This window comes from Balaenoptera borealis (genome assembly GCF_965194805.1).
Source record: "Balaenoptera borealis genome assembly, chromosome: 3".
Lineage (NCBI taxonomy): Eukaryota > Metazoa > Chordata > Mammalia > Artiodactyla > Balaenopteridae > Balaenoptera > Balaenoptera borealis.
This window is the reverse complement of record NC_138866.1, coordinates 11,847,767-11,863,384: the sequence shown is the minus strand read 5'-3', so window position 1 is coordinate 11,863,384 and position 15,618 is coordinate 11,847,767. Positions and strand designations below refer to the sequence as shown.

The window sequence follows — 15,618 nt, the reverse complement described above, 5'->3', positions numbered from 1 at the left end:
AAGTAAAAGGGTTTTTAGAAAAACTAGACTCCAGAAAGATAAGAAAATATCAAGCATTTTGGAAGCTGGGGAGCAGAAGTGTGAGTAGCAAGTCATCCTGCAAGTGGGGGGGGACAGTGTATGTGGAGGGGACAGTGTAAGTGGGGGGGGACAGTGTAAGTGGGGGAACAGTGTAAGTGGGGGGGACAGTGTAAGTGGAGGGGACAGTGTAAGTGGGGGGGGGACAGTGTAAGTGGGGGGACAGTGTAAGTGGGGGGGACAGTGTAAGTGGAGGGGACAGTGTAAGTGGGGACAGTGTAAGTGGAGGGGACAGTGTAAGTGGGGGGGACAGTGTAAGTGGAGGGGACAGTGTAAGTGGGGGGGACAGTGTAAGTGGGGGAACAGTAAGTGGGGGGACAGTGTAAGTGGGGGGGACAGTGTAAGTGGAGGGGACAGTGTAAGTGGGGGGGGACGGTGTAAGTGGAGGGGGCGGTGTAAGTGGAGGGGACGGTGTAAGTGGGGGGAACGGTGTAAGTGGAGGGGGCGGTGTAAGTTGGGGGGGGCGGTGTAAGTGGGGAAGACGGTGTAAGTGGGGGGGACAAAGCAAGGGCCACTGTAAGGGGGGGTTGTGGGCTGAAGACAGGAGGGTTGGTGGGAGGTCGGGGAAGCAGTTTGGTGCCCTCTACCCACCCCTCCCCCATTTTGCACAACCAGACCACCCTCCCCCTTCCTACTGTGGCAAAAAAAATGAGGGTTTACTTTTTGGAGAGAGTGGAAGTGAGGGTCCCCGGAGAAAAGGGATTAGGAGGAGGTTTACGAGCTGGATGGGGACCTGTAGCTGTCTTCCCCACTCAACTTCCAACAAGCTGGCAGCCAATTCTGTACCCACTCAGAGGAGACTAGAAAGTTCTCTGGGGGACTGGTCAGCCTGAGAGAAAGGATCTAAAGACCTGACCTCCAGAGGTCCCCGCTGAAGCAGGCTGATTGCCCTACAATGAGACGCTTGGCCTCCAGCTTCATCCGTGTGCCCTGCACACCCAGGCAGCTCTTCATGCCTCTTGCGCGAGCCCAGAGGGCCAAGAGTCATCTGGCATCCAAGGAGAGCCTTGACTTTGTAGGACAAACAGAAGAAAAGCAATTTGGAGGCAACTAACTATGCAGGGAGGGAGATGTGAGTTGGGGCCAGGGATATATTCCTAGGCTGTGAGTAGACTTTGCATTACTATGTAGTATTCGTGCCAAAATCTTTAGTGTGGATCTAATCCTGGGGAAACAGACAAATCCACGTGTGGATCAGTCTACAAGAAACCGATGTGGAGACCTCAAAGATGACAAGGAGAAGAAAAAAGCTGGCCCAACTCTAGAACAAAGGAGGTGAAGATGGCATGTCTACCAAATGCCATGGTTGGGTCCAGAACTGGAAAAAGTATATATTCGCAAAACACATTTTGGGGACAGTTGGAGAAATCTGAATGTGAGCTGTATGTGAGTAATGTGTCAAGATTAAATTGCTTGACAGTCACCGTAGTGATGTGGGTAGGAACAGGGTCTCTAAACTTCAGTACTGTTGGCATTTTAGGTCAGATCATTCTCTGTGGTAGGGGCCGCCCGGTGCATTGTAGCGTGTTTAGTAGCGTCCCTGGTCTCTACCCAGCAGATTCAAGTAGCACCCTTTCAAGTCTTGACTATAGAAAATATCTCCAAACATTGTAAAATGTCTCCTGGGAATGGAGGAGAGGAGAAACTAAAATCGCCCTTGGTTGAGACCCCTTGGTATGGAGGGGAGACTCTTCTTGTTCTAAGGAGAAAGGTGTTGAAGTATCTAGGGCTGAATTTCGCGTCAGCAATTTACTTTCGAATGGTTTAGCAAACCAAATGTATGATACAGAAAAAGTGAATGTGACAGATATTAACTGGTCAATCTAGGTAAAGGGTACATGGGCGTTCGTTGCATTATTCTTTAAACCTTTCTTTAGGTTCAAAAAGTCTCAGAGTGAGTTCATATAAAAAATTAGCAAAAGAGAACCCAGAGAATTTTAGTACAGTTGAAGTGAGGAGCTCAAAAAATGGCTAAAAGATAAAATTGAGAGTCTCCTGGCTGTAGAAGAAAAATTAAAAGCAGGAGCTGCCTGAACCTGCCACATATTCACCATGGGACTTTGGGCAACTGTGTGACCTCTGTGGATTTCAATTTCTTTGTCGGGAGGATGGAGCTCATAATTTCTGTCCTGTCTCCCACACAAATGTAAAAGGCGATTGCTGTCCTTATTATGGAATGACTGTCTCTGACCCTTAGAGACACTCTCTGTGAATGGGGTTCATGTACTTACTGCTCTGGTTTGCGTTCATTCACCCATTCATTCATCTGAGAAACATTATTCGAAAATACTTCTATAAAAAAAGGTGCTTTTCTTAAAGCCAACAGGAGGGAAAAAGAAAATTAGAGGAGATCAGAAGGTCCAACATTAGAATAATATCGATAATATTCTAGAAAGAGGGGATAGGGAAAATGGAGTGGGGGATGCTACTAAAAATAATTCAAGAACACTGCTTGGACCCAAATTTCCCAATGAAAAGCCCATTAAATCCTCGGCAATATGGATGAACATGAGCCTTACTAAGGCTTCTCATTGTGAAATTGTCCCCAGTGTTTAGTAAAGTGTCTAAAAGTTTCCAAAACAAGGAGAAAGAGGTCGCATCAGATGTCTCGGCAGCAGCGCTGGATGCCAGAAGGTCATGGAGTAACACCTTGGAAATCCTGGAAGAAAACTGCTCCGGCCTAGATTCTCCGACCTGCTGAGCCTCTCACCGAGGTTGAGGGCAGAATAAAGACATTTCAGACATACAAGGTCTCAAATGTATCTCGGTCTCGGTGGCTTTGCAGACACACACTCATGTCACACTCTTGGGTCTGCTCCTCGGCTGGCCTTTGGCGCCTGGCTCAGTGTCCCTGACTGGCGCTGGCCCTTTCTCAGTCACCAAGGTAGGGGACTCCCATCTTCTCTCCCATGGGCTCTCTCATCCATGCCATTGGCCAGACACTGACCACCGTGCTGGGCTGGGCTGGGCTCCTGGTCCAGCGGGGAGAAGGCGCCTCATGGTGTTCGTTATTTCCTCAAGTCAGACACCTGCTCTGAACTTGGGCTGTGTATCAGGAAGTGTACTCCTAACGGGTCATGGCCCTGATCCACCCACAGGCTGTCACAGTCAGTGGGTGTGTGAATCAAGAACAGAAAGTTCTGTTCCAGAATCCGAGGATCTGGGATGTAAGGATGACTTGGAGGGAAACAGGCAATGATGTGCTTATACAAATAAAACACATCATAAAAGAAAGGCTCCAGGGGCTTCCCTGGTGGCGCAGTGGGTGAGAGTCTGCCTGCCAATGCAGGGGACACGGGTTCGAGCCCTGGTCTGGGAAGATCCCACATGCCGCGGAGCAACTGGGCCCGTGCGCCACAACTACTGAGCCTGCGCGTCTGGAGCCTGTGCTCCGCAACAAGAGAGGCCGCGACAGTGAGAGGCCCGCGCACCGCGATGAAGAGTGGTCCCCACTTGCCGCAACTAGAGAAAGCCCTCGCACAGAAACGAAGACCCAACACAGCCATAAATAAATAAATAAATTAATTAAATAAACACAAAAGTTTAAAAAAAAAAAAAGGCTCCAGCATGTGGCCACCAGGAAGGGCTCTCGGAGTTCTGGGCTGCATCTTGAAGTTGGGGGGCAGGAATTAGGCCAGCAGGGGAGGGGCCTGTGTGAAGGTGTGCAGACATGAATCAGTATTGGGGGTAGGGGGCTCACAGGTGGAGGGGTCCCCAGTGAGTTTGGGTTTCCTCGCAGCCCTCGGGGACTGGTCAGAGCACATGAGTCTCAGTGGATGGACCCACCTTCCATGCCACCTCCCCCCAGCTGAGTGAGAGCAGAAAGGTGTGTGGGGAATCATGACCTGGCTGGCTCTGACCTTGAATAGCCACTGCCCACAGGTATTTGCCCCTGGTGGCCTGAGGCTGACAGAGGAGACAGGAACGTAGGGGGTCCACTGGGCTCAGCCCCTGGGGTATCCAAGAGGTAGGCAGGGACTGGGTGAGGGTTTCTCTCAAAAGTTCTGCCGCATGTGCTACATGTCACGGCCACACACACGTACACCGGGCTCTATTGGAGAGCATGGATCGCCAGGCAAGATGTCACAACATCGTATCCTCGGGGACTTTGGAGGCAGCGTTTTGCAGCAAATTGTGCCCAGGCTTCCAGAATCTGGAATGAGGTTTACCTCCTTGGACCTTCGTCAGGCTCTTAGCCTTTCTGAACTCACTCCTCTTGTCCACAGCGTGGGGATGGTGTCAACCTCTGGGTTTCAAAGAGTGGGTGGAACACTGCCCATCGCATTACATTTGTACCTCTTCAGCCCAAGAGAACGGGGGCGTTATTGTAGTTCTTAAGAAAAGTGGATACTTGGAAACAGAGGCCCCAGGAGGAGAAGTGCCTTGCCTGGGGTCCAGAGGGAGCTGAGATGGGTGCCCAGGGTGCGTGTCCCCCACGTGGGGGGCTACAGCCCCCCTCTGCCTCATTGACCCTCTGTGCTGCGGTCACTTACCAAGCATCCTGAGTGAGATTGTTGTTAAGCTTTGCAATAATTCTTCTCTTTCTGGGTCTTTTAGACATCAGAAAAACACACCGCTGAGAATAAGGTTGGGGAAGAGATCTGTCTCCACCCCCATGGACTTTTAAGATGGGGACAGTGGGGCTTCCCTGGTGACGCAGTGGTTGAGAATCTGCCTGCTAATGCAGGGGACACGGGTTCGAGCCCTGATCTGGGAAGATCCCACATGCCGCGGAGCAACTGGGCCCGTGAGCCACAATTACTGAGCCTGCGCGTCTGGAGCCTGTGCTCCGCAACAAGAGAGGCCGCGACAGTGAGAGGCCCGCGCACCGCGATGAAGAGTGGCCCCCACTTGCCACAACTAGAGAAAGCCCTCACACAGAAACGAAGACCCAACACAGCCAAAAATAAATAAATTAAAACAAAGAAGCAAACAAATGTTCAAGTACAATTGGTGTCTTTAAAAAAAAAAAAAAAAAGATGGGGACAGTGAACTCCATGGGTTTGGACAGCCACACGTCAGACTTTTCTAATGAGGAAGAACACCCTTCACTTAGCTCTGTGTGTGTGTGTGTGTGTGTGTGTGTGTGTGTGTGTGTGTGTGTGTGTAACCATGGTTAGCCTTATTTAAAAAAATATGAAAAATTTCAAACATGTAAAATTCGAGATGATAGTATAATGACCCACACACACATAGCCATCACCCAGATTCATGGCCATCCCCGTTTTATCAATATCCCCCCACTTACCCCTTCCCATGTTATTTTGAGGCAAATTCCACATATCATACAGGATATCATTCATCAATAATTCAGCATATATCTCTAAAAGGCTTTTTTATGACATAACCACCACTATTGCATACCATGATTGCATCTGAGAAATGAACTATTTTTATTCTTTATTCAAACTAGACCTGGGTCTCCACTGCCTCCTTGGGAAAAGAAGGCCCTAGCCAAAATACAGAGGGAACCCCAGCACGTTCTTTGCTTTTATTCTTCCCTAGACGTGGCTCCTGGAGACGGAAGAATGATTTCAAGAACTGTCAGGGGACTTCCCTGGTGGCGCAGTGGATAAGAATCCACCTGCCAACGCAAGGGACACAGGTTCGATCCCTGGTCTGGGAAGATCCCACATGCCATGGAGCAACTGAGCCCGTGCACAACTACTGAGCCTGTGCTCTAGAGCCCGCCAGCCACAACTACTGAAGCCTGAGCGCCTAGAACCCGTGCTCTGCAACAAGAGAAGCCACCGCAATGAGAAGCCCGCGCACCGCAACTAGAGAAAGCCTGCATGCAGCAACGAAGACCCAACACAGCCAAAAAAAAAAAAAAAAAAAAGAAGCTGTCAGGATTGCTTTTGGTGATTTTTACCCCGCCTCTCCTGAGCCAGGCAGGGCTGCTATGCCATGGTCAGCACAGCGCTTATGCCCAGAAGGAGAGGCAGGAGCAGTTGGGTGGATTGGGCCCCTCTTGCGAGATCAAATTGGATCATCTTGAAGGACCCAAGCCTCTGGTCATGGGTCTACAAGTCATCAGTCCCTTAGAAGCTGGCATCAAGTCATAAAGCTGAACTCCATAAACAGAGGACAGGTGTTCTCCCACACCCAAGCTACTCCCATAGGCAGGTGGGCACTGAGCACGTTGTACCCAGTTTGCAGAAGGCTCTGGCATTCCAGAGAGAAGTGTCCTTTGCAACAATCCCCTAGCTCTGCCCTCCCTTCCTTAACTCTCAGCATCACTGGCTCTTGCCACATTTTCTCACTGTGCTCAGTGTTTGAGAGCTGAGCCTGAATTTTAAATTCATGCTCTCTATATACTGAGCCTTACTATTACACAAAGTTAGGGGACCTTTATGCCTTGGGTCCAGTGTTTTGCAATTTGCTTGCTTGCCCTACTTTTGTTAATAGATCTTTAATTCTCTTTAAACATTTGCTTCTATCTTTTGCTTTTATTAAATTTTGAAATGCACATGTGTTTTTGAGTCCTCTGGGTAACAAAATGTCAACAGATTATAGAGTACATTTTTTTCCGCTGCCTGCTGGCTGGCAGAGTTACAACAGTAATCTAAATCTGATTAGAAATGAGGCCATGACCCCCCCACACACACACTCTCCCCAGATCCTCTGATAATAAGACCAGGGAAATGTGAGAAATTAAACCAATGATTAGGTTCCCTTCAAATAGTTACAACTTTTTTACCAAATTCCTTTCTGGGGATTGGGCTTGGAAGGATGAAGTGTAATTCAACTGCTTATGCCCACCAGTGACCTGAGCACCTCTAGAATAAGGTTCATGGAGTTTGAAAGATGCCGCTTGACACCCACTGGGGATGGCTGTGATTTTTTTTAAAAAAGGGAAACAAAGTTGGGAAGAAAGGGGAGAAATTGGAACTCTCATATACTGCTGGTGGAGATGTAAAATGGTGCAGCTGTGGCGAAAAACACTTTGGAAGGTTCCTAAATAAGTTAAACATAGAATTCCCATATGGCCCAGCAGTTCTTCTCCTAGGTATGTACCCAACAGAATTGAAAACAGGTGCTCAGACAAAAACTTGTATGCCAGTATTCCTAGTAGCATTATTCATAATAGCCAAAAGGTGGAAACAACTCATGCCCATGAACAGATGAATGGATAAACAGATTGTGGTTGAGCCATCGAATGGAATATTACTCAGCCATCAAAAGGAATGAAGGACTAACACACGCTACGGCTTGGAAGAGCCTGGAAGACACCATGCTAAGTGAAAGAAGCCAGACACCAAAGGCCACATATTGTATGATTCCATTTATAGGAAATGTCCAGAACAGGTAAATCCATAGAGACAGAAAGCAGACTGGTGATTGTCAAGGGCTGTAGGGAGAGGGGAGATCATAAGGTGTAACTGGTCAGTGGGTAAGGGGTCTTATTTTGGGGTGAAGAAAGTGTTTTAGATGGGGATGCACATGGTGAAGGTACTAAATGCCACTGAATTGTGCACTTTAAAACGGTTAATTTTATGTTACGTGTATTTCACTCAATTGGAAAAAAGAAATGACAGTTTGGCTTTGTGTAACATAGTCACCCTTTGCTTGCCATGAAGCCAAATAAGTGTGTTGGGGAGGGTGTGCGAGCGAGGTGGTCCGCCGGGGCCGTGTGGTGCAGTGGATAAGAGAATGGGCTCTGGAGGCAGGCAGTCGTGGGTTCAAATCCTGACTTTTCCAAGCTGTGTGATGTTGGGTAGGTTGGTTAACCTCTCTGAGCCTCGATTCCGTCATCTGTAATATGGAGCTGCAGTAATGCCTTCCTCACGGGGTTGCCGAGAAGACCAAGCTCTTAAGGTCAGCCACGAATGGATGGGTTCAGGCTGGCAGCCGGGGGCATGCTCCTTCTCCAGACTCTAGTTCCCGCTCCTGTAAATCTCATCTCCATACTGTAGCCGCGGCTCCTGCTAAACTGAGAGTGAGAATCCTGCCTGGCACACCCTGTCACGTGAGTGACAAAGACCACTCACGGCCACGTGAGTGACAAAGACCATGGGCAGGAACATGCTCGAGCCACTCCAAGCCTCTGTGCCTGTTCTCTGGCCACAGGGGCTGTTGGGGGGACTTAGAAGGCGTCTTCTTTTCCCCGTGATCCATCTGCTTTGCATTCCATGCAGGAGGCTGGGCTAGAGCTGAAAGGCCCCGGAAGCCCTTTGCCAGGTGACGGGCGAGCCTATACCTGTCCAGCTCCTGCTGAGAGTGACAAGTGTTCCCTGTCTCCAGCTGGGGCATGCAGGGTTTTCCAGGAATGGATTAGCCCAGCACCAGGATCAGCTGCTTAAACCAGCTTTAGCTCAGGTGCCAGGAGAGTTTGGGAGGTCCTGGGACCAAAATCTAAGTCAGTGGTTCTCCACTGCCTCCCAGGGGATGTAGGGCAAGGTCTGGGGACATTTTTGGTTGTCACAACCCCAGGGGAGGGGTTTTTATTGGCATCCAGTGAGCAGAGGCCAGAGGTGCCGCCAAACACCTTGCAGTGCTCGGGACAGCCCCCTGGACAGAGGACTTGCTGGCACAGGATGTCAGTGGTGCCGGGGCTGAGATCCCTCCACTAAATGCATCTGTCAGGAAGACTGGTTTATAATGCCAGGGAAACGCCTCAGAGGGGACCATTCCTGCCTGCCACGTGCATCCCATTCGTTATCTCAACAGCCACGTAGGCACCTCCCCACTTCGTGGAGGAAAAAAGGGAGACCCGGGGGGATGAGTGACTTCGTTCAGGGACCACAGCTGCCAAGTGGCCGGGCTGGGATTTGAACTGAGGTCTCTCTCACTCCAGAGCCTGTTTCTTCAACTGCCCATCAGTAAAATAGAGTAGCACATGTCTAGCCTACCTTGTGGGGACCAAATGGGTCAGGTATGTTTTACTTAGATAAACCAGCATTACTCAGGGCTTCTCGCCTGGGAGCTGTGTGGCGTGGTCCTTGTTCACAAGGCACCTAGAATTGTAGTGGGTCGGGGGTAGACCTTAAAATGGATAAATTCAATCTGCTATGCTAAGGACTAAGAGCTTCAGGGAGAAGGGTGTACCCACACTGCGGAGGAGCTGCCTGAGCTGAGCATGAAGATAAGAGAGAGGCAGTCAGCCTGTAGAAGAAAAGCGGGGAAGGGTGTTCCGAGTAGGTGGAACAGCATGAACAAAGGGATGGGGTTATGAACCAGCATGGAGCTGTGGCGGGAGCGGAACACGGAACAGGCTCCGGAGGCCCAGGCGACAGGAGGAAGGGCTCCAGGATGCCATGCAGAAGGGCTCGGACCTCATCCCCAGAGCGAGCTGGGGAGCAGCAGGTCAGGTGCGTTCTAGATCAGGCATCCTGGCTGCTGTGTGGGAGACGGACCTGGAAGTGTGATGGGTCAGGTTGTCGGGTTGCTCGAGGCAGTGAAGTTGGGCTGAATCGGTGGGGTTGGAGGCGCGGTGGGGGGGAGACGGAGGAGAGGCAGGAGGTGAACCAGGCAGAACTTGGTGACTGGTTTGCCCTTGGAAGAGAGGGAGAGGGGCCTAGGCTTATCCTGGGTTTCTAGCTTGGTGAAGGGGAGTACTGGTATCCTACCTAAAAAGGAGGATGCGGGAGATTTGGGGTAGAAGGTCTGAGTTTGAGTGACCGTGGGACGAGTAGGGGTTTGTCCAACACCCAAAGGTTGAGTGGTTGAGTCTGACCTCGGGGTGGTGGGTGTGCATGCAGTCTGCCTGTTTCACTCACATTACCGGTGAGATTCCTCCAAGCTGCGGGGACAGCGGTCACTGTTTTTCGTTTCTCTGTATAACTGCATGGTGTGAATACATACGGGATTGGTTGGTCCATTCAGCTGTCGGTGAACATTTAGGTTGTTTGGAGTTATTAGGAATATTGCTGCAGTGAACATCCTTATGTTACCAACTCGGGTCCTTGGACTCCTTAATCAACAGAAGTGGATAAGAGGCCAGGTGAGGAATTCAGGCAAGGCTTTATTGGGACTCCGTGCTGCAGCACAAGGGAGTGAAAACAGGTAACAGGTGCCCTTGCTTGTTCCCTAAGGGGCCGGGCACTGGTTCCTTAAATGGGCTGAAGGCAGGGGCGGATCAGTGAGCGGGGCAGGCGGGGTGGCTTAGGTGGCCTGCTGTGGCGGTGCTGCGTGCGGGGGTCGTGCGCAGTTCCCTGCTTTCGCTCCCGGCACCTCGGAAATGGCAGTTGGTTTGTGGCCTTTTTGTATCTTGTTGTTTATAATTGCCCCAACTACGCACGTGTGCAGTTATTTTCAGTCCGGTTTCTTTGTGTTCTGTTGCTCCAGATGTTTGTTCAGGTGCAAGTGCAAGCTCTGGTGAAGGTCCCAGGTCCCAGCCTATCTCACTTATATGTGCCTCTTGAGGGACATGGGCTCTCATTTTTGTTGGGTGTTTAGGAGTAGAACTACTGGGTCACAGGAAGGTGCTTGGACATCTTTCGTAGACACAGCCGGACGGTTTTCCAAAGTGTACCTGTTTACGCTCCTGCCAGAACATATGGGGGTTCTGGTCCCTTTATATCCTGACCAGCGTTTCTCTGGTGTCTTGTTGTGATTTTAACATGCTTTTCTCTGCAGATGAATGGTTCTGGGCACCTTGCCCTGTGTTTATTGGCTCTTCAGTTATCTTTTTTTCCTCTGTGATGTGTCTGAGTCTTTGTCCAGTTTTCTAGATTGTCTTTTTCTGGTTGATTTGTATCCAAGTCCCTTGTCAGATACGCGCACTGTGAGTATCTTCTTACCCGCCATGCGTTTCATTTTCACTCTCTTACTGGTGTTTTTTGAATGGAAGTTTTAAATTTTAATAAATTGAAGTTAACAATGACAGCAATGAAGTAAACATCGTCATTAGAAATGGAGCAAAGTGGCAGCTTAGACAGCAGAGGAAGCCTAGTGCTCTGGCTAGTGTGATTTTTTTTTTTTTTTTAGTTATTTATTTATTTTTGGCTGCGTTGAGTCTTTGTTGCTGCGTGCGGGCTTTCTCTAGTTGTGGCGAGCCGGAGCTACTCTTCGTTGAGGTGCGCGGGCTTCTCATCGCGGTGGCTTCTCTTGTTGCGGAGCACAGGCTCTAGGCACGTGGGCTCAGTAGTTGTGGCGCATGGGCTTAGTTGTTCCGCGGCATGTGGGATCTTCCTGGACAAGGGATCAAACCCGTGTCCCCTGCATGGGCAGGCAGATTCTTAACCACTGTGCCACCAGGGAAGTCCCTAGTGTGATTTTTAAGGGAATTAAGATCTCTGGTTTCTTACAAGGAAGGAGATGGCCTGGGAGTGGATCTGGAGTCTTGGATCTTTATTATTGGGCAGGTCCCCAGGTCTCTGTCTGTGAAGGGGATGCCATCTGCCTGGCTTCCTGGGGGCTCCACAGGATCCAGGGAATCCACATGGGTGAGAGGACTCTGAAGAAGGATATTCTCAGAGGTTCCTCTCTGAACCCAAAGGCAGAGGCGTGGCCCCAAACCCACCTCCTCGCTGGCTGCAGCGGCAGGTGTCGTGGACGGGACACAGCAGGGGCTGCTGGAATAACCTAGGAGGGAGGGTATCGGGCTCCGGCCTGAGGTGGATGGGGGGAAGCTGGGCACGCTGCCCCCTCTGCCTCCCTGGGGTCTCCCTCTTTCCATCCAAGGCCTGGGAGCTCTTGCCTGGGGGCCGAGGAGCCCCAGAGAAAGGCGGCTTCAAGAGGCTGGCTGGCCTGGATTCCGTTTGTGCCACCTGGTTCGTGCCCACTTTGATGGGGCTCGTTCCCACAAGGGCCAGCTGTCGTGCTGGAAACCCAGCTTCCTGTCGCTCGGCACAGCCTCCCCATCGCTCATCATGCTCCAACCACATGACCTTTCTGTTCCGCGATCACATCACCACTTCCTGCCTTCGCTGAAGCCGTGCCCTGAGCTGAAGCTGAAGATTCTCCCTCCCCCAACACCCGCCCGTTTTCACGTCGTCCAGGCCTCTGCTTGCTGTTCCCCTCTTTGGTGGCCCTTCTCCCGCCCACCCTCTCCCTGCTGTGGTCTCTTCTGGAGCTCGCCTCGCCCTGAAGCTGGGCCACACGGCACGACTTGGGGGGGGGGGGTCCCCTCTCCCTCCAGTACAGCAGATGCCCGAGGCATGGACTTCACGCCGTTTGCTGCAGCCCTGTGGCCTGTACTTGTGCCTGGCACGTAGTAGGAGCTCACAGACCCTGAAGGCAGAGGGACACAGACCCACAGATGATAAGGAGTGGTCGTCTGCCACTGAAGGTGGAACAGGGTGGCAGCGACATGGACCAGAGAGCAAATTCCACGGCCAGAGGTGGGAGGACCCCACCTTCCATCAGTGCCCTCCGTGCTCATTTAAAGAGGACTTGGAGGGGAGTTTGAAGCTCTAAGGGCCAGGTTGAGTTTCCTAAGGTGCTTAGGTATCCCTCGTGATCCTTGGCCCCATCAGTTGTGAAGGTGGGGCATCAGCACGTGGCCACGTTTCCCGGCCTCAGGGAGGGCTCTGCCCTGACAAGCCTGCTTCCTGCCCCTCGGGGCCACATGTTGCCATGATGGCCGCAGCCCCATGCCGGGCCCAGAGCAGTGCAAGGTGGCCCTTTGCTGGGGCGGGACAGGTGTTGGCGGGAAAGTGGCTTTTGGGTGTCTGGGCAGGTGCTGGCAGTGCTGAGATCCTGTTATTCTGGGATTTTGTTTTCAGCACCCCACCCCGCTCCCATGGAGCTTCTCTGACCGTCAGAGGAAGAGGGGCTGCTTTTCTAAAAATCTGGGCTTTCACAGTACCAGCTATGGGATCTCTGCCTTTGTGGGATTCCACTTCAGAGGCAGGTGCAGTTTATCAGCTCCAGAAGGAACTTGGGTGTCCTGCCCGGGCTCGGTCAGCACCCAGAACTCTCAGCCTGTGGGCGAGGCTCTTCCCCCCGCCCCGCCCCCGCCCAGCGCAGGTGCCAGGCTGGGTGCCTGGTGGGCCAGACGGAGGCTTTGGAGGCACAAGGGGCCCGAGCTGCTGCTTGTGAGCCAGTGACTGTGGGCAAGGGAGGTGACCCCTCCAAGCCCTAGTTGTCTCTTGTGTAGAAGGGGACATGGCTCCTTCCTCTGGGGCCTGTTTTAAGGGTTTAGTCGAAAGAACAGTCCTGGGCAGATGTGCCTGAAGTAAGGGGTGGATGGCAGAGATGCCCACTGAGCCACAAAATGCCCACTGAGCCGCAAAATGCAGCCCGATGGTCACTTTAAAAACTTGAATTGTGGACTTCCCTGGTGGTCCAGTGGTTAAGACTCTGTGCTTCCATTGCAGGGGCCACGGATTCCATCCCTGGTCGGGGAACTAAGATCCCACATGCTGTGTGGCGTGGCCAAAAAAAAAAAAAAACTTGAATTGCATTTGCACAGTACTTTGAAGTTCTTCAATTATGTGATATTGTTTTGCTTTGTCTTTTATTCTTTTAGGCTTGGGATTCTCAACCATGCCTGCACATTGGAATCGCCTGAAGGGCTTTAAAAATTTCTTTTTAATTTAATTTTTTAAATTAAAATTTTAGGTTTCCCCTCCTCTCCCAACATTATGATGTCATTACATGGGTGTGGCCTGGGCCCCAAGATTTTTCAAAGCTCCCCAAGTGATTTCTAAGGCTGAGAAGCCCCTGTTTTAGGAGGTCACGTGTATTCTGTAATTCACTACCTTTCAGAAATCTGTAGGAAACCCAAGATAGATAATTTAAAAATTCATGTAAGTTCTTAAAAGAAACTTTGCCTTACTGTGCCAATTTGTATCTGTCATCTTGTCTGTTATTTGAAGTATGTGGGTCAGCTCCCTAGCTGAAAATCTCCACTGATTTTCTTGAGTCCTCTAAACCCCTTCCTGCCTCAGGGCCTTTGCACTTGCTGTTCTCTTTTGCTGAACACTCTTCCCAGATCTTGATAAGGCAGGGTCCTTGAAATCTATTCAGGGCTAGCTTAAATGTCACCTCCTCGAGAAGCCTTCTCAGACTTTCCAGTCTCAAGTCACTCTCTCCCCAGTCACACCCTATCACGTCACCCTTCACAGCCAGAACTGCTATAATTACCCTGTTTATTTTCTTACTTATTGCTGGCTGCTCTGTTCTTAAACATGAGCCCTTGAGAGCCTCACTGTCTGTTCACTGCTGGATCTCCAGGCCTGGCACCTGAGAAGCACCCAATGAGGACTACTTGAATGTAAATTAAGTTGAATGTTCATCTTTGGCATTTGTGAGCCTCTTGAGAACAGGCCCAAGGATTGTGTCCTTTAAGGCCTCTTGCAGTGCACAGTAGAGGCACAAGTGGTGCTGTTACATAAAAATATATTCATCAACTTGTCATTAGAATAAGCGTCTGAACTAGAAAGACCAGTCTGAGGATGTGCTCTAGGCTATTACAGAGGGAGGGGGAAATGAAGTAGGTACAAAACTGCAATGCACAATTCTACTTTGAGGTCATATGGATGTACTATAATGATAGAGGCCAAAACTACTGTAACAGTGAAGATAGAGGCCAAAAGTCGAGTGGTAATCTCTGGGTTGAAGGATAGCCAGGAATTTCATTTTCTTCTTTATGATTATTTTATATTTTGAAAATTTCCTATAGTGAACACATTTCCTGTAACTAGAAATACTAACTTTTAAAGGGGGAGATTTATATTTTTTGATGCTTCTGGCAAAGTGGTTTAAACACTCTGGCTTGCAAAAAAATTATATATATAGTATATACATTATATATATATATTTATATATAAATAAAAGTAAGACCTCTGGCTCCGAAGCCAGGTGAACCTGGCTCTACATCTTGCTAGCTCTACCTTAGGTAAATTAACCTCTCTGAGCCTCAGTATTCCCAGCTCTTCAATGGGGATAATTACAGTCTGCCTCAGAGTTATGGTGAGGATTAAATACGTCAATCTATGCAGACTTTGCCTGGCACATAAGGAGTGCTCAGTATGTGTTAGCCCGTATTTTTACTACTAGTGGGGAACCAGTATATTTTAGGTATACCATCTCACTTAATCATTTAATCCCCCAAACAAACCTATGAGGTTGGTGTGGAAGCAGAAACTGAGGGAAGTGAAGCATAACGTGTTTGGTTGTTGTCAGAGCAGGGATGGGGAAACAGTTTCCAGCTGCCTTCTCAGGAGGTCATGAGTTGACCACCTGACCCTACCTGGACACAGAGGAATTGGTCAGTCCTGTAAATCAGTCCTGGAGCAGTTCTTAGAAAATCTTGTGCCCCAGAAGTGGCCCTGGGACTGTTTCTTTAAGCTGTGACTCAGAGGGTCCTGCCTTGGGCATTCTGCCCTCTAGTGGCAGATACAGGCTGTGCGTCTGTTCTAGGCCACCGAGCCTCTTGGCCGGTTATGAAGAGCATTGGATTCAGAGTCAGAAAATCTGTCTGACGGGCTGTGTCTCTTCACTCACTAGCAGTGAGGTCATTGGCTAATCTCTCTCAGGCACGGTTTCTGCTCCCACCCCACCTTAGACCTGCCTCCCCCTGCACCCCACCCCACCTTAGACCTGCCTCCCCCTGCACCCCCCAGCCTTGTCTGGACAACTGCAGTGCTCTCC

General features: G+C 50.3%; 1 protein-coding gene across 3 annotated transcripts in view; it reads left to right on the top strand.

Annotated features, from left to right (window-relative positions):
• Positions 1-15,618, top strand: part of SLC24A4 (solute carrier family 24 member 4) — a 171,727-nt gene that overhangs the window by 45,306 nt on the left and 110,803 nt on the right. The gene's annotated exons all lie outside the window — the stretch shown is intronic.